Below are 26510 nucleotides of genomic sequence, written 5' to 3' on the forward strand. Positions count from 1 at the left end.
GCAGGGGACTTCTAAGTAAACTGAGTTTAATGACGACTTTTACAAGGCAATTTGTTCCTCTTCCTTCATGGGCTCCGTGTCCTTTCCCTGAGGGACAGGGATTTTGGGAAATCTCCCTCTCTTTTATATTCTTCTGAACCTTTGAATCTCTAACTAGAATCAGAAGAGCCAAGATGGAATAAAACAAAAAAATTTAAAGAAGAGAGAGAGAATGCTTTAGCCAAGTGAAAGGAACCGACAGTATCTAGAAGACAGGTTTTCTCTGGGTGGGGTGGGCTGGGGGGATTAAAATCAGAATGTTAGGGATGAGGAATCAGGAGTGATGGACCAGTGGAAAGGGGAGTCTAGATCCACCCACAGCCCTGTGCTCACAGTAAATGGCTCCCCAGCCTCACTGTTGCTCAGCCCAAAGCCCGTGGTCTCCCTCATCACCCTCTCCTTCACCACCATCTCCTCCACTCCATCTCCCATCTGTAGCACTGGCTGTTTTTCAAACCATCAACTTTCAAAGTCTATCCTATACCCTAGTCCTAACCACAAGCTCCTTTTCATCTATTTTATTTTTTCTTGAACCATCAGAAACCACCTCCCAACTAGGCTCACTGATGCTACTGCAGCCCCCACGGATCATCCTCTGCAGGGCAGCTAGAGGGATCCTTGGAAAGTTAAGTTTTCAGTCACTCTCCTGCCAAAACAATAAATGTCTTGGTTTACCTGGAATAAGAATCTTAAGTCAGTAAATATCAGGATTTATTCTATCACACTATATGGGCATACACTGTATGAATTATATATATATATATATATGCATATATATATTTATACACACTGTCATGCATGTTATATACAGAATGTCTCATGAGTCTGCTATTCATGGGACATCTGATTGTCTAGACATTTTCAATTTCCCAGACATTGCGTGGGAATGAGATCTTATTAAAATATCTTATTATGCTTATGAACAGAAATGTTAAAATGTTTCTTGTAGTATAAGGTGAGACTTTCTTCCTTTCTCCTGATCTTGGCTTGTAAGTGCGTATTCATCTGGTCATTTGAATATTCATTTGAATTTGGAGAAAGCTGGCTGTGTGGCAAGAATTTTGCTGGAAGTTGGAATAAAAAAGATAATTCTGGATGGCAAGGAATCTGGTGTTCAGTGTGGGCATAGCTACAAATAGCAAGTTCTTAGATTTATATTCAGTCTTATATTTTGATTCTTGTCATGACATAGGATGACAAAAATAATAGTAGTTGTCACAGCATCAGTTAACATTTATTCATGGCTTTTTCATTTCTGGCATTGTATGAAGATCTTTATGTGTTCTGTGTCAGAGCATACTTATAGTCACCCATGAACTTATTATTATTGCCATTTTATATGTGGGGAACTGAGTTTTGACAAGTGTTGTGGCCAAAATGGCGTAGCTACAAGATGCCAGAGCGCAATTTGTAGCACAGGTTTTTGATAATCTGAAGCCTGACTGTAAACCATCACATAATGTCAAGTGAGAATTAGGAAGATGGGAAAAGAAACGATAACTTTTTACATCTGTACTTCTTATAATATTGCCATAATAGTATCTAAAATCACAATGGCCATTCAAAGTAAAATAGGCTGTTTCTTTAAGAAAAAAATACACATTGACATTATCTCAGGGAAGTTTTGCCTTGAGAGAGTTGAATCTCCTGTCAGTACATGTGAGCAACTTCACACTGTTCATCATAACCAAGAATTGTGGCGCATCCAACAATGGGGCATCATTTGGCTTGCTAGTAGGGTAGAAATGCTTGTAAGTAAGGTAGAAATACCTTGCTAGTAAGGTAGAAAAACCTCTCAGGTTTTTATTGAATATACTCTAATGTGGATTTCTCTTTAGCAAGCAGTAAATAAAGCAAGCAGCAAAATAGTAAGCTCTGTTTTAAGACTTTCATAAAGGTAGCTTTTGTCGGATGAGGTGGCAATATCTTTAATGTAAGTTACATTTTATGCCAAAGTTAGCAGGAAAATCACCACTCCAAGCAACTTGTTTAGTCGTGTGATAACAGGTGAGCCTCGTGCATGGGACGGAGAAGTACACTGTGCTCTTGCTTTGAGGAGCACTGGCTGCTGTCTATGAAAAGAATGCAGGAGGGTCTTTGAGAATTTACAACGAGGTTCATGAACCTTGACATTGATAACCTTCGGGGTTGGATAATTCTTTGTTTCTTTTTGGACCTATCCTGTGCATTGTTTATCACTACTTCTGGCCTCTGCCAACTAGATGTCCCTTCCTGTCCATCCACCCCAACCAGGTGACAGCCATATGTGTCTCCACATACTGAAATCTGCTGATTTACAACTGATTTGTAAACGTATTGCAGAAAAAGTCATAAATTTATTGCAGGTACATTTCCCATGGCTTCAGTTTCTGAAATTTGCTTTGAATGTCCTGAAGCAAAGTGCTCAAAGGCAAATGAATTGCACAAACAAGAACAGTGTGTTATTTGCATGACATTTTTATGATGAGACAGGAGACATGCACCATAAACAGGCTCAATGGCTCACAGGGAGAAAAATGAATTGGCTATTTTGCCATAAATTTACCTGTAAATGCGTGGGACTTAAGCAAGGATTTGTTTTAGTCAATAGATTTATCCACAAACACCATTATGGGGTGCATATCTTATACTAATTTACATATCAGTACACCAGAACCTTGTTAACCTGACACCATTACATTTAAAACAATATGTAAATCAAAGTAATTATTGTTTCTCAGGTGACCCAATGCCAACTTATAATCTTGTAAAAATACTAAGTAATCACAGGACTGGGTGATGTCAGTATCATGGCAGCATGAGATGCTCCTTCTGCCCAACACTCCAGGAGGCCATAGAATTCCATAAGTGTGTATCTAAAGGTGGGCGGGCTGGACTCAGAGAGAAGGCAGAGCCAGGGGACAGCAGAGGCCATGCCTGTGGTTCTGGACTCCCTGCTGCAGCAGCTGAGCCCCCAGCTCCAGAGAACCTGGAAACGTCAGGGGAGGGCGTGCAAACGGCTCCAGCCTCCTAGCCACAGTGGTGCCCATGGCCACAGGGCATTGGACAGCAGTGGTAGGGGGGTCCTGCAACTCAATACCTCCAGTTTCAAAGATGCCAGCAACTCTGGCCTCTACCCCACTCAGAGCAACACCTGCAGACCTGACAACCTGAGTCACACAAGAGAGAAACCTGTGACCTGGTTCCCTACTCCATTCTCCTACCATGGTGACGGGAAAGAAAATTGGACCCTGGATGCAGAGGCCCCAGGTGAACACTAGAGCAGCAAGGCCCCAGTGACCCTGGCAGCACAAGCAGTGACAATAAGGACACCAGTGACACCACTGACACAAGGGGAGGAGGGTGGAAAAGTGCAGACTCTCAAATGACAACCAGAGGCAGCTCAGTTAAGGCAAGACAAAACCGTGTGCTATAGCATCACCAGAAGACCAAAGAAAGGCCTCTAATTATTAGAATCAAGTTTTTAAAAAAGTTTTACCTGAAGAAGGAAGGTGTTCACTACTTTGAAATTCCCGGCGAAGGGACAAACTTCATCAAGCACCATGAAGAACCATGGCAACTGAGTATCATTAAAAAATGACAGTTCTCCAGAGAGCAAGCTTAAAGTCATGGAAATGGTGGTATAAATGGTAGATGATTCAACAGCTGTCGTGAAGCTGTCATAGTTATCAGTGGGCTACAAGAAAACTCAGAAAGGCAGTTCCATGAGTTCAGGAACAGAATTAAGAAATAGAAGGAATACTTTACTGAAAAAATTGGTTCTTTTTGAGAGTTTAAAATGAAAGTTCTGGAGCTGAAATCAATAGAGATGAAGAATGAGTTAGAAAGGATTTAAAACAGAACAGATCATATGAAGATAGAGCGAGCTTGAAAATAGAGATCTAGAAATGATATAAGTAGAGAAGAGAGGGGATTAGAATCTAAAGTCAGTGGAGAAATCCTGCAACAGCTACTCTGTTCCATTAGGAAGGGCAACATTAGGGCAATGGGTATCTCAGAGAGATAAGGGAGGGAAAAGGGGGCATTTAGAGACATTTAAAGGAATAATAGCTGAGAACTTCCCAAACTTGGGAAAGGAACTGGACATGCACATCCTTAAAGCTAAGAGAGATTCTAATTAACTCAGTGCAAAAGTGAGTAGAATAACCAATTATAATTGACTCAGTGTTCTTCTTTATGTTAAAACTGTCAAAGGTCGATGACAAAGTATTTTAAAGGCAGCCAGGGAAAAAAGAATGATAACTTCCAAATAAAAGCCCATTAGGCTATCAGCAGCTCTCTCAGAAACTCTGTAGGCCAGGAGAGACTGGAATGACATCCTCGAAATATCGAAAGATAAAAACTGTTGGCCAAGAATACTCTTAAGACATTATATAAATAAATTGAAGAAGACACAAAGAAATGGAAGGTTACTCTGTGTCCATGGATTTGATGAATTAACACTGTTAAAAGCTCCATGATGCGTACAACAGCCCACAGATCAATGCAAATCCCTATCAAAATCCCAACAATGTTTTTCACTGAAGTAGAACAAAAAATTCTAGCATTTGTATCAAACCACAGAAGACTCTGAATAACCACAGCAACCTTTGGAAAAAAGAACAAAACTATGGTGCATATCACACTCTGTGATTTCAAACTAGATGACAAAGTTGTAATAATCAAAACTGCATGATATTAAAAGCAAAAGAGATACACAGATCAATGGAACAGAGTTAAGAGCTCAGAAGTAAACTCATGCATATATAGACAATTAATTTATGATAAAGAAGCAAGTAACACAATGGAGAGAGAGCAGTCTCATCAGTAAGTGGTGTCAGGAAAATTGAACACCACATACAAAGAAGGAAACAAGACCACAGTTTCACACCATACAGAAAAACAAATCAAAGTGGATTAAAGACTTGAAACAATAAAATCCTAGAAGGAAACATAGACACTACACTCTTTGACATCAGTTTTAGCAGTACTTTTCTGAATGTGTCTCCACAAAGGACACAAAAGCAAACATAAAAAGTGGGACTACATCAAGTAAAAAAGCTTCTGCACAGCAAAGGAAGCAACATTTTTGAAAAGACAACTTACCTTTTACAAGTGGTTGACCAGTTTTCCCAGCACCACTTGTTAAAGAGATTGTCTTTAATCCATTGTATATTCTTGCCTCCTTTGCCAAAGATAAGGTGTCCATATGTGCGTGGATTTATCTCCGGGCTTTCTATTTTGTTCCATTGATATTATTTGTAGACTTTTGGATCGCAGCCATTCTGACTGGTGTGAAATGGCACCTCATAGTGGTCTTGATTTGCATTTCTCTGATAATGAGTGATGTTGAGCATCTTTTCATGTGTTTGTTAGCCATCTGTATGTCTTCTTTGGAGAAATGTCTATTTAGTTCTTTGGCCCATTTTTTGATTGGGTCATTTATTTTTCTGGAGTTGACCTGGAGGAGTTGCTTGTATATTTTTGAGATTAGTTGTTTGTCAGTTGCTTCATTTGCTATTATTTTCTCCCATTCTGAAGGCTGTCTTTTGACCTTGCTGATAGTTTCCTTTGATGTGCAGAAGCTTTTAAGGTTAATTAGGTCCCATTTGTTTATTTTTGCTTTTATTTCCGATATTCTGGGAGGTGGGTCATAGAGGATCCTGCTGTGATGTATGTCAGAGACTGTTTTGCCTATGTTCTCCTCTAGGAGTTTTATAGTTTCTGGTCTTATGTTTAGATCTTTAATCCATTTTGAGTTTATTTTTGTGTATGGTGTTAGAAAGTGATGAAACTGGAGCCTATTATACAGAGTGAAGTAAGCCAGAAGGAAAAACACCAATACAGTATACTAACGCATATATATGGAATTTAGAAAGATGATAACAATAACCCTGTGTACGAGACAGCAAAAGTGACGCTGATGTATGGAACAGTCTTATGGACTCTGTGGGAGAGGGAGAGGGTGGGAGGATTTGGGAGAATGGCATTGAAACATGTAAAATATCATGTATGAAACGAGATGCCAGTCCAGGTTCAATGCACGATACTGGATGCTTGGGGCTAGTGCACTGGGACGACCCAGAGGAATGGCATGGGGAGGGAGGAGGGAGGAGGGTTCAGGATGGGGAGCACATGTATACCTGTGATGGATTCATTTCGATATTTGGCAAAACTAATACAATTATGTAAAGTTTAAAAATAAAATAAAATTAAAAAAAAGAAAAAAAAAAAAAGAAAAGACAACTTACCAAGTGAGAGAGGATTTTATTTGCAAATCATAATTCTGATAAGGGATTAATATAATATATAAAACTCCTTTATCTCAACAGCAACAAAGAAAACCCAAACCACCTGATTAAAATATGTGGAGAAGAGCTAAATTGATGTCTTTTTTTTTTTCCAAAGAGAGTATATGGATAGCCAACAGATACGTGAAAAGATATTCAAAGTTATTAATTGTTAGGAAAATGCATATAAAAGCCACAATGAGACATCACCTCATGGCCATCAGAATTTGTCAAGAAGGCAAAAAAAAAAAAAAAGTATTGCAGAAGATGTAGACATTATAGAAATAAATGTCCTGTCCTGTTAGTGGGGGAAAAAAATTGGTGCATCCACTATGAAAAACATTATAGATGCTTTTCAAATAATTAAGAATAGAACTACTGTATGACCCAGATATTTCACTTCTGGGTGTTTATCTGAATATATGAAAATGCTAACTTGAAAAGACTTATGCACCTCTACGTTCATTGCAGTGTTATTCAGAATAACCAAGATATGGAAGCAACCTAAGTGTCCCATCAATGGATGAATGGAAAAAGAAAAGGTGGTGTGTGTATATACACACACAGTGGCATACTACTCATAAAAAGAAAAATCTTGCCACTTTTGACAAGGTAGGTGGACCTTGAGTGTATTATACTAAATGAAATGTAAGATGAATATAGACAAATACCATGTGACTTCACTCATGTGTGGAATATAAAACCAATCCAAACAATAAACGAACAGATCAAACCAAAACAAACCTATAGATACAGAGAACAGAGTAGTAGTTACCAGAAGGAAGTGCAGCAGGGGTATGGGGAGGAAAGGGGGCCAGCTGTGTGGTGATGGATGAGGTCAGAATGTATGCTGTACCTGTAAGACTTGTGTGCTGTCGTAAACCCATAAAATAAAAAAAAAATAAAATGAGCAATTGCAAATTGAAATGTTTTTTATCATGTTTATATATTAATTTTATAAGCTTTAGTGTTATTTATTAGAATTTTATATTAGTCCATTTTGGGTTTTTAATGCCAGAGTCATTTCAGATGCCGCTGAGTTTTAACATATGATGTGCATTTCACATGCTGTATTTGCTAAATTACCTCCTGAGAAGCTGTTGCATTTCAGATGGTTTTGGATTAGGCTGGGTTGGGGAAGCTGACTACGCTTTCTGAAGTTCTTGAGCATCCAATCATACTAGAAAGTCTTGACAGTGTGGAACAAACACAAGAATTCCTGGGAAAACAGCATATGAGTACAGGTGGAGCATAGAGGGTTTTTAGGTCAGTGAAACTTATGTGCAATACTGTACTGGTGCAAATGTGTTATCATAGATTTTATTCAAACCCATAGAATATGCAATGTTGAGCGAACATTAATGTAAACCATGGGCTTTGGAAGATGAAGATGTGTCAATGTAGGTTCAGCAATTGTTTACAACTGGATCTTTCTGGTGGGGATGTAGATACTAGGGGAGGCAATGCATTTGTGATAGCAGGGTGTGTATGTATGTAGGAAGTCTCTGTAACTTCTGCTAATTCTGCTGTTAACCTAATACTGATCTAAGAAATAAAGTCTAGGGAGTTTGCTGGCGATGTAATGGTTAAGACTCCATGCTGTCGCTGCCAAGGGCCCAGGTTCAATCCCTGGTCAGGGAACTAAGATCCCACAAGCCGCATGGACAGCTCTCCCCCACCAAAAATAAAAATGAATCTATTAAAAAGTATATAGTTCTTTGATTTCAGATGGTATACATAGTGATTTTAACATGGCATCAGTGTCTCATCTTGGTTTATTATTACTGTAACCCTTAAAGACCTGTCTGGAAATCTCTCTGATTTCTAATCTTTACTGTAGATAAGGTAGACATTGAAGACTATATTTAATGAAAGTGTGATCCTGAGGTCATACGTACACTCTTTCCAGGCAATACTGACCTTGTTAATAAAGACTTCTTCAATTAAATAATTTATAAATGAGATATTTTTGGTGCTGAGGACTCAAGCCATTTTAATCTGTCTTTCAAATCTCAGAATTAAATTTGTGTAGTAGGTAACTTGAATCCCTATTTATTCTTTTCAGTCTAAATTTTTGATTCAAATACAGGCAAAAGGTGAATTTCTTCAGATTCCAAAATTCTTACCAGAGATTGTCAGGGAGTTGATTCATTTTTTACAGTATCCCACCTAATTTGGTCAATCCTGTTGGCTATGGCTATTCTTAATGGCCATGGAAATAACTGTGGAGGTTGTAATGACCTGTCTTTATTGACTGTTTTGATCTTCAGAAGTCGCTAAAATAGGCTCACAAAACTTCTGAAAAATTCTGTTCAGCCTGTGATATATTTTTGAAAAAGTATGGTGAATCTTAAATTTTCAACTTAATTTTAGTTCTGCCACTGAAATCTAAGTACCTATAAATAGCTTTTTATATTCTTTAATCTATTCTCAGGGTTTTAGGAATTGCTTTCACAGATGTTTGAAATAGTTACTGTCACGGTGATGAGGTTATTGATGATAGTGACCCTTTCCTGAAAGCTTCTATAACATTTTATTTTTAACAGAACCTCATTCTTCAAAATTGAATTCATCATTGACTTCCCCTCAAGGTAACTGTTTTTCAAGTCCCTTTTGTCTCACATGAAACTAGTTTAAAGCCTCTGAAACCTTATGTCTGTTTATTGTCTTTGCGATGGGTTCTCCTTCATTACCTATACCCAATGTCACAGAGTCCTGCTAGCTTTACATTCAAGTGCCTCTCAAATAATTAAAACACTAAGAATAATGTTTTTCCCATAGGCCATATTCTAATTCAGGCACTCCTTCTAGTGCCTTTTAATTAATCTCCCTACTTGCATACTTTGCCCAATTAGACTAATACTACATACAATACACAGATCTATTTCTCTAAATATCTGTGTTCATGTTACTGCTATGCTTCTAAAACCTTCAGTCATTCCCTGTTATACACAAGATAAAATCTAAATCCTTTAGTCTAAACTTCAAATAATCTGTCATAATCTGTCCTAGCTACTTTTTCACAACATTTCCCAAAATATTGAACAGAACTGATTCCTCATTATTACTGTGTAAAAATTTTAACTATGCATAAAACACATCATGCTGTCTACTGTCAAAACAATTGACTTCCCCTCTATGATCTTAGAAACTTATTTTTCTTGTGAAAAATTAGAAAATATTACTGATCTTTTAACTATTTTTGTTAATAAATTTGTTAAACATTGTTATATAGTGAGGCTGTAAAAATTTCAAGAGTACTTTGATATATGATTTTTCAAGGGGATTTTTTTTCAAGTGATGTATAGCTGATTTACAATGTTATGTTAGCTTCAGGTATACAGAAAGAATATATATATATATTTTTTCAGATTCTTTTCCCTTTTAAGTGGAAGTCACTCAGTTGTGTCCGACTCTGTGACCCTATGGACTATACAGTCCCAGGCCAGAATACTGGAGTGGGTAGCCATTCCCTCCTCCAGGGGATCTTCCCAACCCAGGGTTCGAATCCAGGTCTTCCACATTGTGGGAGGATTCTTTACCAGCTGAGCCACCAGGGAAGCCCAAGAATACTGGAGTGGGTAGCCTATCCCTTCTCCAGTGGGTCTTCCCGACCTGGGAATCAAACCAGGGTCTCCTGAATTGCAGGCAGATTCTTTACCAGCTGAGCTACTAGGGAAGCCCCTTTGCCTTATAGGTTATTATAATACACTGAATCTATTTCCCTGTGCTATATAGGACCGTGTTGGTTACCTATCTTATATACTGTAGTGTGTATATGTTAATCCCAAACATCTAGTTTACCCCTCCGCACCCATTCCCCTTTGGTAACTATAAATTTGTTTTCTATGTCTGTGGGTCTGTTTCTCTTTTTGTAAATAAGTTCATTTGTATAATTTTTTTAGATTCCACATGTAAGTAATGTTATTTGGTATTTATCTTTGTCTGGATTACTTAGTGTGATTATCCTTAGTATAGTGGAGTAGTAGGGGAAAATAGAATAGAGTGTTCAATGGTCTCGTTCAGTCTGTAAATTTTAAGTAGTTGGAAAACATAACTGTCTAATATGTACATATGTGTAGTATGTGCTCCTTTTCATTTGCTTGTTTTTTAAAATTATATTAAGCTCCTGAGAGGACAGGTGCTATCTTCTACGTGTGTGAATATGTGGTTTTGTATTTCTTCATAATGTTGAATTAGGTACTTGAGAAAGAGTGTTGCATGAGCTTGTAGAGTTGGGAAGGAGGTGTTTTTTCTTGCCTAATAGCTTAAGCAGATGAGAAATCCTTACTTCTCACAAACAGGCCTTGAAGCATGGCTGGTAACCACAAATGCCCCTGTAAACCAGGCAGTAAGATGAGAGAGTGGGCTTGTAGGTTGCAGAGTAAAGATGGGAGGGGGTTGCCTTTTCTGAAGGGTCAGCTGCTGGTCAGTGGGACCTGTTGTTGCCACAGTCAAGCCCAGTGGTGCCTGATCTACCTTTTCGAGAGGAGATGGAGATTTGAGTTTTTATGTGAAATAGCCAATTTTTTTTTTCCTCTGGAATTTAACAGGCCAAATTTTACACCAATATAACCTGCATTTGTCCTGGAGGCCACTGGTTTGCAATATCGGCCCTAGAGAGATGTTCACTGTTCCCAAAGATGTGATTATATTAGAATTCTGTCATCTGACATAATCAAGGTGGGTAGCTGGTCAGTTAGTTAGAAAAGGCAGTTAAAGTGGCAAATCATAGACAAATGACTGACCTGTATCATTAAAGTCATAGAATAATACACCATGGTACTTGTGCCAAACATTTTATGTTAACTTAGAACATATAAATTCACCAATCTTTTCAAGTGGGCATAAGGCTTTTTTCTGGGTATCAGTTTACTGATTGTATTATTAAACTTCTTTTCCAGTCCTCCATTTCTAGGTCCCATTTCCTTCAAGCAGAGGGAGGAATATTAATACTAGCCTGGCCAGCTGAGGACAGAATCCTTCTAAATTTCTATGATGTTCTTCCAACTTTCAAATTGTCTTTTCCCAAAATAAGACTGCTTTATTATTAGAGAAAGATCTTCATGACCCAGATAATCATGATGGTGTGATCACTCACTTAGAGCGAGACATCCTGGAATGCAAAGTCAAGTGGGCCTTAGGAAGCATCACTATGAACAAAACTAGTGGAGGTGATAGAATTCCAGTTGAGCTCTTTCAAATCCTGAAAGATGATGCTGTGAAAGTGCTGCACTCAATATGCCAGCAAATTTGGAAAACTCAGCAGTGGCCACAGGACTGGAAAAGGTCAGTTTTCATTCCAATCCCAAAGAAAGGCAATGCCAAAGAATGTTCAAACTACCACACAACTGCACTCGTCTCAGATGCTAGTAATGCTTAAAATACTCCAAGTCAGGTATCAGCAATATGTGAACCATGAATTTCCAGATGTTCAAGCTGGTTTTAGAAAAGGCAGAGGAACCAGAGATCAAACTGCCAATATCCGCTGGATCATCAAAAAAGCAAGAGAGTTCCAGGAAAACATCTACTGCTTTATTGACTATGCCAAAGCCTTTGAATGTGTGGATCACAAGAAAATGGAAAATTCTGAAAGAGATGGGACTACCAGACCACCTGACCTGCCTCTTGAGAAATTTATATGCAGGTCAGGAAGCAACAGTTAGAACTGGACATGGAACAACAGACTGGTTCCAGATAGGAAAAGGAGTACATCAAGGCTGTATATTGTCACCCTGCTTATTTAACTTATATGCAGAGTACATCATGAGAAACGCTGGGCTGGAAGAAGCACAAGCTGGAATCAAGACTGCTGGGAGAAATATCAATAACCTCAGATATGCAGATGACACTACCCTTATGGAAGAAAGTAAAGAAGAAGTAAAGAGCCTTTTGATGAAAGTGAGAGAAGAGAGTGAAAAAGTTGGCTTAAAGCTCAACATTTAGAAAACTAAGATCATGGCATCTGGTCCCACCACTTCATGGCAAATAGATGGGGAAACAGTGGAAACAGTGAGAGACTTTATTTTTCTGGGCTCCGAAAGCACTGCAGACAGTGACTGCAGTCATGAAATGAAAAGATGCTTGCTCCTTGGAAGAAAAGTTATGACCAACCTCAGTTCAGTTCAGTTCAGTCACTCAGTCGTGTCCGACTCTTTGCGACCCCATGAATTGCAGCATGTCAGGCCTTCCTGTCCATCACCAACTCTCGGAGTTCACTCAAACTCACGTCCATCGAATCCGTGATGCCATCCAGCCATCTCAACCTCTGTTGTCCCCTTTTCCTCGTGGCCCCAAACCCTCCCAGCATCAGAGTCTTTTCCAATGAGTCAACTCTTCTCATGAGGTGGCCAAATACTGGAGTTTCAGCTTTAGCATCATTCCTTCCAAAGAACACCCAGGACTGATCTCCTTTAGAATGAACTGTTTGAATCTCCTTGCAGTCCAAGGGACTCTCAAGAGTCTTCTCCAACACCACAGTTCAAAAGCATCAATTCTTTGGTGCTCAGCTTTCTTCACAGTCTAACTCTCACATCCATACATGACCACTGGAAAAACCATAGCCTTGACTAGATGGACCTTTGTTGGCAAAGTAATGTCTCTGCTTTTGAATATGCTATCTAGGTTGGTTATAACTTTCCTTCCAAGGAGTAAGTGTCTTTTAATTTCATGGCTGCAGTCAACATCCACAGTGATTTTGGAGCCCCCCAAAATAAAGTCTGACACTGTTTCCACTGTTTCCCCATCTATTTCCCATGACCACATAAATAGCACATTAAAAAACAGAAACATTACTTTGCCAACAAAGATCCATCTAGTCAAAGCTATGGTTTTTCCAGTAATCATGTATGGATGTGAGAGTTGGGCTATAAAGAAAGTTGAGCACCAAAGAGTTGATGCTTTTGAACTGTGGTTTTGGAGAAGACTCTTGAGAGTCTCTTGGATAGCAAGGAAATCCAACCAATCCATCCTAAAGGAAATCAGTCCTGAATATTCATTGGAAGGACTGATGCTGAAGCTGAAACTCCAATACTTTGGCCACCTGATGTGAAGAACTGACTCATTTGAAAACACCCTCATGTTGGGAATGATTAAAGGTGGGAGGAGAAGGGGATGGCAGAGGATGAGCTGGTTGGATGGCATCACCAACTCAATGGACAGGAGTTTGAGTAAACTCCGGGAGTTGGTGATGGACAGGGAGGCTTGGTGTTCCGCAGTCCATGGGGTCACAAAGAATCGGACACAACTGAGCGATTGAACTGAACTGAACTGACTGATCTTTAGTGACTTTATCCAAAGCATTTAAATTAGTTTTCTTAGAAGTAATTCTCTTTTCACATGCCTAGTTCATCAGTTTACACAGTATTTAGTTTATATAATTACAATGTGAAACAAGTCGAGAATGAACAAGTTTGGGAACCAGTGAAATGGACTCCTGGAAACCATGCAGCTGAACACATGGCAGCAGGAGGAGACAGGAGAATAAAGATGAGCCTTCCGGTCATGTGATTCAGCAGGTTGTCCATGGAGATCGGCGAATTTCTGGAGAAGACTGGAGAACGTGAATAAATCCAGTCACTTGATTATGGGAGGGTCTAAGTGAGCAACATGGTGTATAGCGTTACAGTGGATTGTGCTGGCCCCTACTGAAAAGCCCTTAGGCTGGCACAGCATCACTGCCACCCATGAATCCAAGTGATGCTCCAGAGGTGGGTTACATGGGCTTTGATATGCTTTTGGTGACTCATGGGGGCAGGTGGTGGTGGTGTTAATTCTCAACCTGTGGCAATATATTTGCTTCTGAGGAGGTTGTCTTGAGTAGGAATCATTTTTCTACTATTGTAACCAAAAGTGGGGTCCAGTGCTTGCCGCTCAAAAGCCAATAAAGAGGTGAGGTTAGTGGAAAGGAAATTTTGCTTTATAATGGATGCTAGTATTTGGGACGGGAGATGGTATCCTATTTAAAGAATAGCTCCACTTTCTGCAATCCCCACTGCCAACAATCATTAGGGTAGAGTTTTACAGGCTGAGGGAGGGGGCTACATGTAGAAACAGCACAGTCAACCTGACACTCATCTTGAAATCGGTCATCAGTGGACTGTATGTGTTATTTGCTGAGTCATGACTGACTCTGTGCGATCCTGTGCCCACCAGGCTTCTCTGTCCATAGCATTCTCCAGGCAAGAATACTGGAGTGGGTTGCCATTCCCTTCTCCAGAGAATCTTCCTGACCCAGGGACTGAACCCGGGTCTCCTGGATTGCAGGCAGATTCTTTCCATCTGAGACACTGGGAAAGCCCCAGCAGTGGATTGACCAGCATCAAATGGATTGTTCTAAGTAAAGTTAATCTTCAATTCCAGGGTTGGTTTGCTTCCATTTCCTGGAGGTCAATTCTTGGAATTGTGACAGCTTATGTCATGGCTATGATCTGGTCATCATGTAGTTAACTTCTTCCACCTGGTGCAGGTTTCAGTATCTATAAGACGGCTCACACGATATGGTTCAGAATATTCTATAGCTCTTGAAGAAGAACTAAAGGTCCTCGATATGCTTAATGACTAAACTTTTATTGTTTGGTTTCCTTTGATAGTTTTCCTTTGTTTCTGCATTTTCTCCCTTCTCTGATTAAACTTATACTTTGGCTAAAGTTCTTCCACGGCAAAAGGCAGGCAGAAGACATGTGGCAAAGGTCCTGCTCCATTTCACTATGAGAATGAGAATATTTTAGTGCAACTTTGGTATAATGAACCATGCTTTGGAAAGAGTATGTAAATGTATTATAAGAGCAAGAGAAGAGAATGTTCCAAAGTTCAAGTTGCTTCTCTTGGACAAAATATTCTGTTTTCTCACCCAGAATTTTTATCCCATTTTTTCCTTAGTTCTTCCAAAGAGCAATTATTTATGAGTACACACAAAAAATGGTTCACACTCAGATTAGGACTTAGATTTTCTTTGTCCTTGTAAAGCAGTTTGTATTCCTTGAAGGAATCTAAAAATATACTGTGCACTTCTTCCTTTTTATGCTCATTATTTCTAACCTGTTGTGGATGATTGTTTTGTACATAATGCTCTGCATACATTAAATCCTAGAGGGATTGTTTAGGCTCATAGACATTATGTGCATTTACTTTTAAACAAAGGATACCTTTGAATTGCAGAATTACAAAAACCTTAACATTTAGCTAAAAGACTAATTTTTTAAAATTCTTGTGAAAAACTGACCTTTGCCACAGGTTTAATAGTTTCTGATAGCCATGATGGATGGTTAGAGTAGACATTTTAATACTTACCAGCAAACATTTACAAAGCATCTATTAAGTGAGATGTCTTTCCTCAAGGAGATCCAGTGTTTCTCCAAATGATTTGCAAACTCATTTTGAAGTTTGTTCAGCCTCGAGTTTCCTGGAATCCATTCCAGACCCTCAGAGTTGAATCTTTAACTGTGAATTCTGGGATCTGCATGTTTATCAAAACTTGATGGTTTTGAGAACCAGTGCTTAGCATTTTCCATCCATAGAGAAAATCGAAATTATCTCCTTCCAGGAGTAGGTCCAAAGTGGTGGCTAAAATCTGGCAAGAGGGCAAGTAACCTTTCGTAAGATGAGAACTTTCGTGGAAGTTTTGCTGCCTTGGCCTTTCTGCTTGTTGAACTTTGGAAATTTATAGCAGTCATACTGAGAAATGGCTTATACTCAAATAGAATATACCCAGAGTACAACTAAGCAGGGGGTGGTGACGTGTGTTTAGAAACAAAAGAGATTCAACCCAGAGTGTTTGTTACCCAAGCTCTGAAGAAGCCAAGAAGCAGGTAGGCCCCCTTAGGGCAAGAACTCAATAAAGTAGAGTCCATAGCTGAGTGTTTCTCTGATACATCTCTTAGGGGCATGGAAGATCCTAGACCCACAGACATTGACTACAGCCTGTAAGAAATTCAGAAATCTGCAAATGAATCCTATTTCTGACTGACTGGCAATCTAGCGGCTGGGAGTGCCACACAGCCTGCCTTGAATCTCAAGATCTGATCAATTTTTTTCAAGACCCATAGCTGAGCAGCCACCCCAACACTGGGGGACATTTAGAAGCTGAGCTTTATTGACCATTCATTGTAAGGAGTTTGTGGGTTGTATAAAAGCCATCAATGAAACAACAGTAAAGGAATCTTTTTGTTTTGTTTATCGTATTTTGCTTCAAAAGGAGACTCATGCTCTTTTTTTTCACAGAGAAGAACAATTCTGGAATTGATTAGAGTCCACTAAAACCTTTCAGAGATCTGATATTTAAACTTAAGAATGACTCTTTAGTTCTTTATTCAATATATGTGTGAAAGGCAAACCTGTGACTCTGAAAGTTTTATTTGCTCTGAATACCATGAAGTGCTCAAAGACTTAATATTCTAATTTCTACCTATGTTCACAATACTCTTTTTAGTGAGTCACGCTTTGCTTCATTTCACCTTTTGAAAATGTCATGTGCAGCCTTTTAAAATTAAAGACCAAATGGCTGATAGGAACCTCACACAGCACAGCAGAGGTGAAGGTGTACAGTGTGTTCTGGCTGCAGGAGAGGCTATGTGGAGTCATACCATAGGTCCTGGAGAGAAGAAAAGGGTGGGTGCTGTATGCTTGAAATGCTGCCACAGCAAATACTCTCGAAGGAAAAAGAAACAGTAGTTTTACCTATGGGATTGTAAGAAAGCAAGATGTTTACTGCATATGGTTTTGCACTTTTGGTTTTCTAACCATACATATATATTGTCTGTTTTAAAAATTAAATATTTTTAAATATTTAGAGCAAGTGTCCCAGTGATACACTATAACTTTAATATTTTAAGTGAAAGTCACTCAGTTGTGTTCGACTCTTTTCAACCCAGGCCAGAATTCTCCAGGCCAGAATACTGGAGTGGTTAGCCTTTTCCCTTTTCCACGGTATCTTCAACCCAGGGACTGAACCCAGGTCTCCCGCATTGCAGGTGTATTCTCTACCACCTAAGCCACAAGGGAAGCCCAATAATACTGGAGTGGGTAGCTTATCCCTTCTCTAGGGGATCTTCCTGACCTAGAAATCGAACTGGGGTCTCCTAAATTGCAAGCAGATTCTTTACCAACTGAGCTATTAACAAGCATTTAAATGCATAAAAGAAAAAAAGGAGAGAATCTACCAAAATGTTAAAGAGTGATTGTTATTAGTTATTAGTTGAGATTATGAGTAATAATTTATTTTCTTCTGAACTACTTCTTGGTATTTTCCAAATTTTCAGCGAATACACATGTATATATTGTTGTTGTTTAGGCACTAAGTCATGTCTGACTCTTTGCGACCCCATGGACTATAGCCCGCCAGCCTCCCCTGGTCCATGGAATTCTCCAGGCAAGAATATTGGAGTGGGTTGCCATTTCTGACTCCAGGGGATCTTCCCAACCCAGAGATCAAACCGGGGTCTCCTACATTGCAGGGAGAGTCTTTACCATCTGAGCCACCAGGGAAGCCAGGTGGCTTAGTTTGTGAATATATATATATATATATATATATATATATATATATATATATATATATACAACTGGCGCCACTGTCAGCTGTCAGGATTGCTCTTCTCCTCCCCATGGACTGCAGCCTTGTTCTGGGACTCCTGGCCACTTCTCCATCTTACCTCTCTCCCCCATTTAACTGCACAGACAATGATGCATTGTATGTTTCATATTTTTGAGACATGGTATCTCAGTTTTTCCCAAGGCTGGATGAATAGAATCTATATCCTTATATTGTCTGGTCCAGGGATTTTAATTTTCAGGAATTTGTTGATTATTCAGGGTACTGACTTCTAAGTTAACTTAATTTGATCCTAAATTTGAGCACAGAGCTAAAATTAGGACCAAATTAAGTTCAACTCAGGCCAAAGAAATCAATACCTTGAAGGACTAACAAATTCCTGATCATATTTATGTGTCAGGAAAGAATATTTTAGTTATTTGCTTGACTTATTTGAAAATTTTGAAGATGTGAAGACTTTGAAAATACACTTTGGTGCATCTGTAGTCTAAAAATTTCCCTTCAGTTCAGTTCAGTTCAGTCGCTCAGTCGTGTCTGACTCTTTGCGACCCCATGAATCACAGCACGCCAGGCCTCCCTGTCCATCACCAACTCCCGGGGTTCACTCAGACTCACGTCCATCGAGTCAGTGATGCCATCCAGCCATCTCATCCTCTGTCATCCCCTTCTCCTCCTGCCCCCAATCCCTCCCAGCATCAGAGTCTTTTCCAATGAGTCAACTCTTCGCATGAGGTGGCCAAAGTACTGGAGTTTCAGCTTTAGCATCATTCCTTCCAAAGAAATCCCAGGGCTGAGAAATTTCCCTTAGCTCAGATTATTCTATTTTTCCTTACTCACTTAAATTTTTTTCCTATTCTTTAGTTGATGTGCTTATTTGCATTAAAACAGCCTTAAAATATAGAATTTTCCTTCTGATGAAATAAAATTGCTTCTGCTTTAATATGAATTAAGTGCCAGTAAACTTAAAGCAAGAAGCTGATGTTTGTATTCCTTGAGCATATGTGATACCATAGAGACTCAGGGGTGTTAATCCTTTAAGAAGGAGATTTCTTAAGAGAAAACACATACTGGTTCTATTGTCTAGTCTCAACCTTTATGTAACCAACAGATTTTTGGTTGCTAAGGATTTATTGTACAGCACAGTGAAATATAGTCATTTTATAATAGCTTTAAATGGAGTATAATCTATTAAAAATGCTGAATCACTATGTTGTATACTTGGAATTAATATAATACTATAAATCAACTATGCTTCAATTAAAAAATAAAAATTGCATTTGTACCTGAAGTTGATTGCCCATATTTTCAATAGGTGATAGTCCATAATTTTAAAGGCATGTTTTATGTACTAAATGGTGACTTTGGATATTGGTTTTAGTTTTTATGTCCCCTCCTTAAAATATAAAAAACATGTACAAATAGTTATTGTAGCAATGAAAAGAAATAGTGGCAAGCTTATTTTTTTCATGCTGGAAATCTGTCCCGGAAAGTTTTAATATATTTGAAAGTTCTTTGCTTTCTATATTATCACTTTACCACATATGCTATAGAGTCCAAAGAAAATCAACATCCATGGTATACTTTCACAGTGATGTGTACTTAAAAGTTTGGCATTGGTAGTTCCCTGGTTTCCTAGTGGTTAGTGTCCCAGGCTTCCACTGCCATGCCTGACTGAGAAACTGCGACCCCACAGGCCTATAGCTAACATCATAATGTCATAGTTAACGGTGAGAAATTAGACACTTTCCCCAAAGATCAGGAACAAGACAAAGATTTCCCCTCTTACCAGTCCTACTCAGTGTTGTGCTAGAGGTCTTAGAAATGCAGTAACACAAGAAAAGAAAAGGAGCTGCTGTCTATGGGGTTGCACAGAGTCGGACACAACCGAAGCGACTTAGCAGCAGCAGCAACAGACTTGGAAGGGAGAAATACAATTGTGTTTGTTTGTGACATGATATGTCTACTACTTAGTTGTAAACCAATAACATATGTGGAGTCTACAGGTGGAAAATTACTCTGATGAACAAAATCAAGGAATATCTAAATAAAAGAAGAGTTATTTCCATGTTCATGGATTGGAAGATTCAGTACTGTCAAGTTTATATGGAGAGGTCAAACACCCCAAATAATCAAAACACATGATAGAAAGAAGAATAAAGTTGTTGGAGTGACATTACCTGACTTGAAGACATATTATGAAGCTATAATCATCAAAACTGCATGGTGTTTGTGAAAGGACAGACACAAAGATCAAAGGGACAAAACGGAGGGCCCAGAAGTGGACCCACACACACAGTCATTTAAACAGTGAAGCAAAGGCAGTTCTGTGGACAAAAGGCAGTCTTTCAACAAATGGTGGTGGAACAATTAGGTTTTTAATGCAAGAAAAAAGTCTAGACACAGACTTTATTTTACTGAAGTCAACTTAAAATGGATCATAAATCTGAGTGTAAAATGCAAAATGCAAAATTATGAAACTTGTGGAAGAAAACATAGGAGAAAATTTAGATAGCCTGTGATTGGTGGTGAGTTCATAGATATAACACCAAAAGCACAATCCATGGAAGAAAATGGCTAAACTGAACTGTGGCAAAATTAAAATCTTTCCTCATAAAAAAAGATACTATTAAGAGAATGATTCATTTCGATATTTGGCAAAACTAATACAATATTGTAAAGTTTAAAAATAAAATAAAATTAAAAAAAAGAGAGAATGAAAAGATAAGCTGCAGTCTAGGAGAAATTATTTGCAAAACACATGCTTGATAAAGGAATATATCTAAAATATTCAAAGAACTCTTAAAGCCTAACATAAGAAAACTGACAACCCAATGAATACATAGGGAAAAGGTTCAAAGCCACTTCAGCATATGTATATAGATGGCAAGTAATCATATGAAAAAACTCTCAAAATCATTTGTTATGGAATTGCAAATTGAGATACCACTATGTACTCATTAGAATAGCTCTGATCCAAAAGACTGACAGTACTCAAGGCATACAAGGATGTGGAGCAACAGGAACTCTCATTTGCTGCTTGTGGGGATGCATACTGGTGCAGACACTTCAGAAGACAGTTGGCAGTTTCCCAAAAGGCAGTCTTATCATTGTTGTTGTTGTTGTTCAGTCGTGCTGTCTGACTCTTTGTGACCCCATGGACTACAGCACACCAGGGCTCCCTGTTCCTCACCATCTCCCAAAGTTTGCCCAAGTTCATGTCCATTGCATCTGTGATGCTGTCCAGCTATCTTGTCCTCTTACACCCTCTTCTCCTTCTGCCCTCAATCTTTCCCCATATCAGGGACTTTCCCAATGAGTCAGATATTTGAGTCAGGTAACCAAAATACTGGAATTTCAACTTCAGCATCAGTCCTTCCAATGAGTGTTCAGACTTGATTTCCCTTAAGATTGACTAGTCTGATCTCCTTGCTGTCCAAGGGACTCTCAGGAGTCTTCTCCAGCACCACGGTTAGAAGGAATTAGCCTTATCATATGATCAAGCAGTTAGGCTTCTAGATACTTAGTTCAGTCGCTTAGTCGTGTCCGACTCTTTGCGACCCCATGAATCAGAGCACGCCAGGCCTCCCTGTCCATCACCAACTCCCAGAGTTCACTCAGACCCACGTCCATCGAGTCAGTGATGCCATCCAGCCATCTCATCCTCTGTCGTCCCCTTCTCCTCCTGCCCTTAATCCCTCCCAGCATGAGAATCTTTTTCAATGAGTCAACTCTTCGCATGAGGTGGCCAAAGTACTGGAGTTTCAGCTTCAGCATCATTCCCTCCAAAGAAATCCCAGGGCTGATCTCCTTCAGAATGGACTGGTCGGATCTCCTTGCAGTCCAAGGGACTCTCAAGAGTCTTCTCCAACACCACAGTTCAAAAGCATCAATTCTTTGGTGCTCAGCTTTCTTCACAGTCCAACTCTCACATCCATACATGACCACTGGAAAAACCATAGCCTTGACTAGATGGACCTTTGTTGGCAAAGTAATATCTCTGCTTTTGAATATGCTATCTAGGTTGGTCATAACTTTTCTTCCAAGGAGTAAGCGTCTTTTAATTTCATGGCTGCAGTCACCATCCACAGTGATTTTGGAGCCCCCCAAAATAAAGTCTGACACTGTTTTCACTGTTTCCCCATCTATTTCCCATGAAGTGATGGGACCAGATGCCATGATCTTCATTTTCTGAATGTTGAGCTTTAAGCCAACTTTTTCACTCTCCTCTTTCACTTTCATCAAGAGGCTTTTTAGTTCCTCTGTTAGTACTTGGATCTGAAGTTCTGTGTCTCTATAGGAGGTTTTCTGAGAGACTGTATTCTTATATTTATGGGCTTCCCTGGTGGCGCAGAGATTAAAGCATCTGCCTGCAATGTGGGAGACTTGGGTTCGATCCCTGGGTCAGGAAGATCCCCTGGAGGAGGAAATGGCAACCCACTCCAGTATTCTTGCCTGGAGAATCCCATGAACAGAGGAGCTTGGTGGGCTACTGTCCACAGTTCGCAAAGAGTCGGACACGACTAAGCGACTTCACTTTCACTTTCTGCCATAAGGCTGGTGTCATCTGCATATCTGAGGTTACTGATATTTCTCCCAGCAATCTTGATTCCAGCTTGTGCTTCTTCCAGCCCAGTGTTTCTCATGATGTACTCTGCATATAAGTTAAATAAGCAGGGTGACAATATACAGCCTTGACGTACTCCTTTTCCTATTTGGAACCAGTCTGTTGTTCCATGTCCAGTTCTAACTGTTGCTTCCTGACCTGCATATAGGTTTCTCAAGAGGCAGGTCAGGTGGTCTGGTATTCCCATCTCTTTCAGAATTTTCCACAGTTTATTGTGATCCACACAGTCAAAGGTTTTGGCATAGTCAATAAAGCAGAAATAGATGTTTTTCTGGAACTCTCTTGCTTTTTCGATGATCCAGCGGATGTTGGCAATTTGATCTCTGGTTCCTCTCTGCCTTTTCTAAAACCAGCTTGAACTTCAGGAAGTTCACGGTTCATGTATTGCTGAAGCCTAGTTTGGAGAATTTTGAGCATTACTTTACTAGCATGTGAGATGAGTGCAATTGTGCAGTAGTTTGAGCATTCTTTGGCATTGACTTTCTTTGGGATTGGAATGAAAACTGACCTTTTCCAGTCCTGTGGCCACTGCTGAGTTTTCCAAATTTGCTGGCATATTGAGTGCAGCACTTTCACAGCATCATCTTTCAGGACGGCCGCTGCTCCTTACCTTGGGTGAGGGGTATCTCCTCACCACCACCCCTCCCAACCTTGAACGTGGAATAGCTCCTCTAGGCCCTCCGGCACCCGCAGCCACAGCCCCTTGGACGTGGGTTTGGTGCTCCCGGCCTCCGCCCCTGACCTTGGGCGGGGGTAGCTCCTCTCGGCTGCTCCTGCGCTGTCGCAGCCTGGCACTCTTGGCCACCGCCCCTGACCTCGGACATGGGGTAGCTCCTCTAGGCCACGCTCTGCACGCCATCGCAGCCGCCCGCTAGATACTTACCTGATTCAATTGAAAACTTGTGTCATACAAAAACAAGCATACAGATTTTTATAGCAGCTTTATTCATAATTGACAGAAATTGGATGCATCTATTGTCCTTTAGCAGGTGAACTGATCAACCGTGGTCCAGTGGACAGTTATTGGCAGTAAAAAAAATGAGCTATTAAGCTATAACAAGACATGGAGGATCCATAAATGCATATTGCTAAGTGAAAGAGATTAGTCTGAAAAGGTCCATATTGTGTGAGTCCACCTGTATCGCTAAGTCGTGTCCAACTCCTGTGACCCCATGGACTGTAGCCCACCAGACTCCTCTGTCCATGGGATTCTCCAGGCAAGAATACTGGAGTAGGTTGCCATTTCCTCCTTGAGGGGGTCTTTCTGACCCAACGAGCACACCTGTGTCTCCTGCATTGCTGGAGAATTCTTTACTGGTCTGAGCCACCAGGGAAGCAGTCCGACTTTATTACCTTCTGGAAAAGGAAAAGCTATAGAAACAACAACAACAACAAAAATCAGTGGTAGCCAGGGGTTCAGAGGAGGGGGAGAGGAATGAATAGGTAAAATGCAGGGGATTTTAAGGTACTGAGACTTCTATATGATATGCAGTGGTGATGGCCTGTTATTATGCGTTTGTCAAAAAGGCACAAGAGGAGGACTGAACCCTAACGTAAACTGAGAACTTTAGTGAATGTAATGTATTGGCTTATCGATTGTGACAAATATACTAACGCAAGAGGTTAATAATAGGAGAAACTGTGGGGTGGTGGGGAGGGAGTATGTGGGACTTTCTGTACTTTATGTACAAATTTTCTATAAAACTAAAACTACTCTAAAAGAAACAAAAAGCCTTCATGTAGCTGTTATCAAGCTCCAGTGTTTTTCACTATTTCCCAAATATTTTTACCCATAGACCTGTGCTAGACAGAAGTTGAGAGGGACTATTAGCACTGGGGTGAGTTGTTGGAAAAGTGCCAGAGGGCATCTGGGGAGAGGCTGACCCAAAAGATGTTTGCAGTGTCCTCTGTGAGGGAGCCATCAGTGTGAGCAGATTGGTGCCCATGGAGGTTAGACTCCTCCCCTCCCACAGAGCCCTGGGAGACAGGAAATAGCTTCACAGTCACATTTCAAAGAGATGGCTTCCAAGTTCCAGAGAAAGATGCTTCTAGGTTGCAAAACTAGCAAGAGACTTTTAAAAAGATTTACACCTCAAAAGAATAGAAAAATAATTTATAATACAAATGTTCTAAAGTCAGTGTTACAAGAGAAGGGAGGTCAGGAGCCTAGAGTTTGAAAGAAGCCTTTCTGAAGTTTAGTCCAGCTGAGGGAAAGGCCTAAGGCTGTCTTGATCACTTTCATCTCTTGCTCCTCTTATTCTTAGAAAAATTCCTCTTGTGATTTCTAAGGAACACAGGTCCTATTTGTGAATCTCATTCTTTAACTGCCTTAGCTTCTCACCCTGATTTATGGATGACTTAAAAAAACATTTCCACATCAAGACAAGGAATGCAGATAAGTAAAAGCATGGGTTGGAGAAGACCTTTGTTGTAGTTTAGTCTCTAAGTTGTCTCTGACTCTTTGTGATCCCATGGACTGCAGCATGCCAGGCCTCCCTGTCCCTCATTATCTCCTGGAGTTTGCCCAAGTTCATGTCCACTGAATCAGTGATGCTCTCCAACCATCTCATCCTTGCCTCCCTCTTCTTTTGCCTTCAGTTTCCCAGCATAAGGGTCTTTTCCAGTGAGTTGGCTGTTTGCATCTGGTGGCCAAAGTATTGGAGTTTCAGCTTCAGCATCAGTCTTTCCAATGAATATTAAAAAGTTGATATCCTTTAGGATTTACTGGTTTGATAAGACCTATTAGGTTCTTAGCTTCCCTGGTGGCCCAGACAGTAAAGAGTCTGCCTGCCATGTGGGAGACTTGGGTTCAATCCCTGGGTTGGGAAGATCCCCTGGAGAAGAAAATGGCAATTCCTTCTGGAATACTGGAATTCTCCAGTATTCTTGCCTGGAGAATCCCATCGACAGAGGAGCCTGGCGGGGTACAGTCCATGGGGTTGCAAAGAGTCAGACATGACTGAGTGACTAACACATACCTTGGGTTCTTAAGTGACAGTGAAGTTGCTCTCTGTCCATGGGGATTCTCCAGGCAAGTATACTGGAGTAGGTTGCCATTTCCTTCTACACACTGGGTTCTTAATAAGTGTTAAAAATATTATGTAGCCTCAAACTCCTAATATGTAATTTATTTTAAAAATACTTACTTGGCTGCACCCAGTCTTAGATGTGGCATGTGGAATCGAATTCCTTGACCAGGGATTGAACCTGGGCCTCCTGCATTGGGAGCACAGAGTCTTAGTCATTGGGCCACCAGGGAAGTCCTCCCCACTATGTAACTTAAAACAAAAATTTAAAGTTAATCCATAAAATTCATTAGAAATTACCAAAGTGTGCTGATTTTTCCAGTGATTTATGTTTCAATGCTGTTTCTAAACTATTAAATTTCAAAGTATTATAAAAAAAATTGACATTGGCCCCTCTGGTTAGTGGACACTTCAGGCCTTGCTACCTGTGGTGTCTACACTGGAAACAGTGTATGTGGTCTATGTGGGGAAAATGACCTTGTTGCCTGTGGTGTCTCCACTGAGAACAGTGTCTGTGGTCTATGTGGGGCAGTGACCTGGCTGCCTGTGGGTGTCTACACTGAGAAACAGTGGGCTTTGCTCTATATTGGGACAGTGACCTGGCTGCCTGTGGGTGTCTACACTGAGAAACAGTGGGCTTTGCTCTATATTGGGACAGTGACCTGGCTGCCTGTGGGTGTCTACACTGAGAAACAGTGGGCTTTGCTCTATATTGGGACAGTGACCTGGCTGCCTGTGGGTGTCTACACTGAGAAACAGTGGGCTTTGCTCTATATTGGGACAGTGACCTGGCTGCCTGTGGGTGTCTACACTGAGAAACAGTGGGCTTTGCTCTATATTGGGACAGTGACCTGGCTGCCTGTGGGTGTCTACACTGAGAAACACTGGGCTTTGCTCTATATTGGGACAGTGACCTGGCTGCCTGTGGGTGTCTACACTGAGAAACACTGGGCTTTGCTCTATATTGGGACAGTGACCTGGCTGCCTGTGGTGTCTACACTGAG

General features: G+C 40.2%; 1 long non-coding RNA gene across 1 annotated transcript; it reads left to right on the forward strand.

Annotated features, from left to right (window-relative positions):
* Positions 1-6614: 6614 nt before the first annotated feature.
* LOC147366547 (uncharacterized) lies at positions 6615-17739 on the forward strand. The gene is made up of 3 exons (XR_015168858.1): positions 6615-6920; positions 8855-8899; positions 11213-17739. It is a non-coding gene; the product is annotated as an uncharacterized LOC147366547 (long non-coding RNA).
* Positions 17740-26510: the final 8771 nt, after the last annotated feature.

Source organism: Bos grunniens, chromosome 8 (assembly GCF_055505025.1).
Source record: "Bos grunniens cultivar Pamir isolate PY7600 chromosome 8, Bosgru_T2T1.0, whole genome shotgun sequence".
Taxonomy (NCBI): Eukaryota; Metazoa; Chordata; class Mammalia; order Artiodactyla; family Bovidae; genus Bos; species Bos grunniens.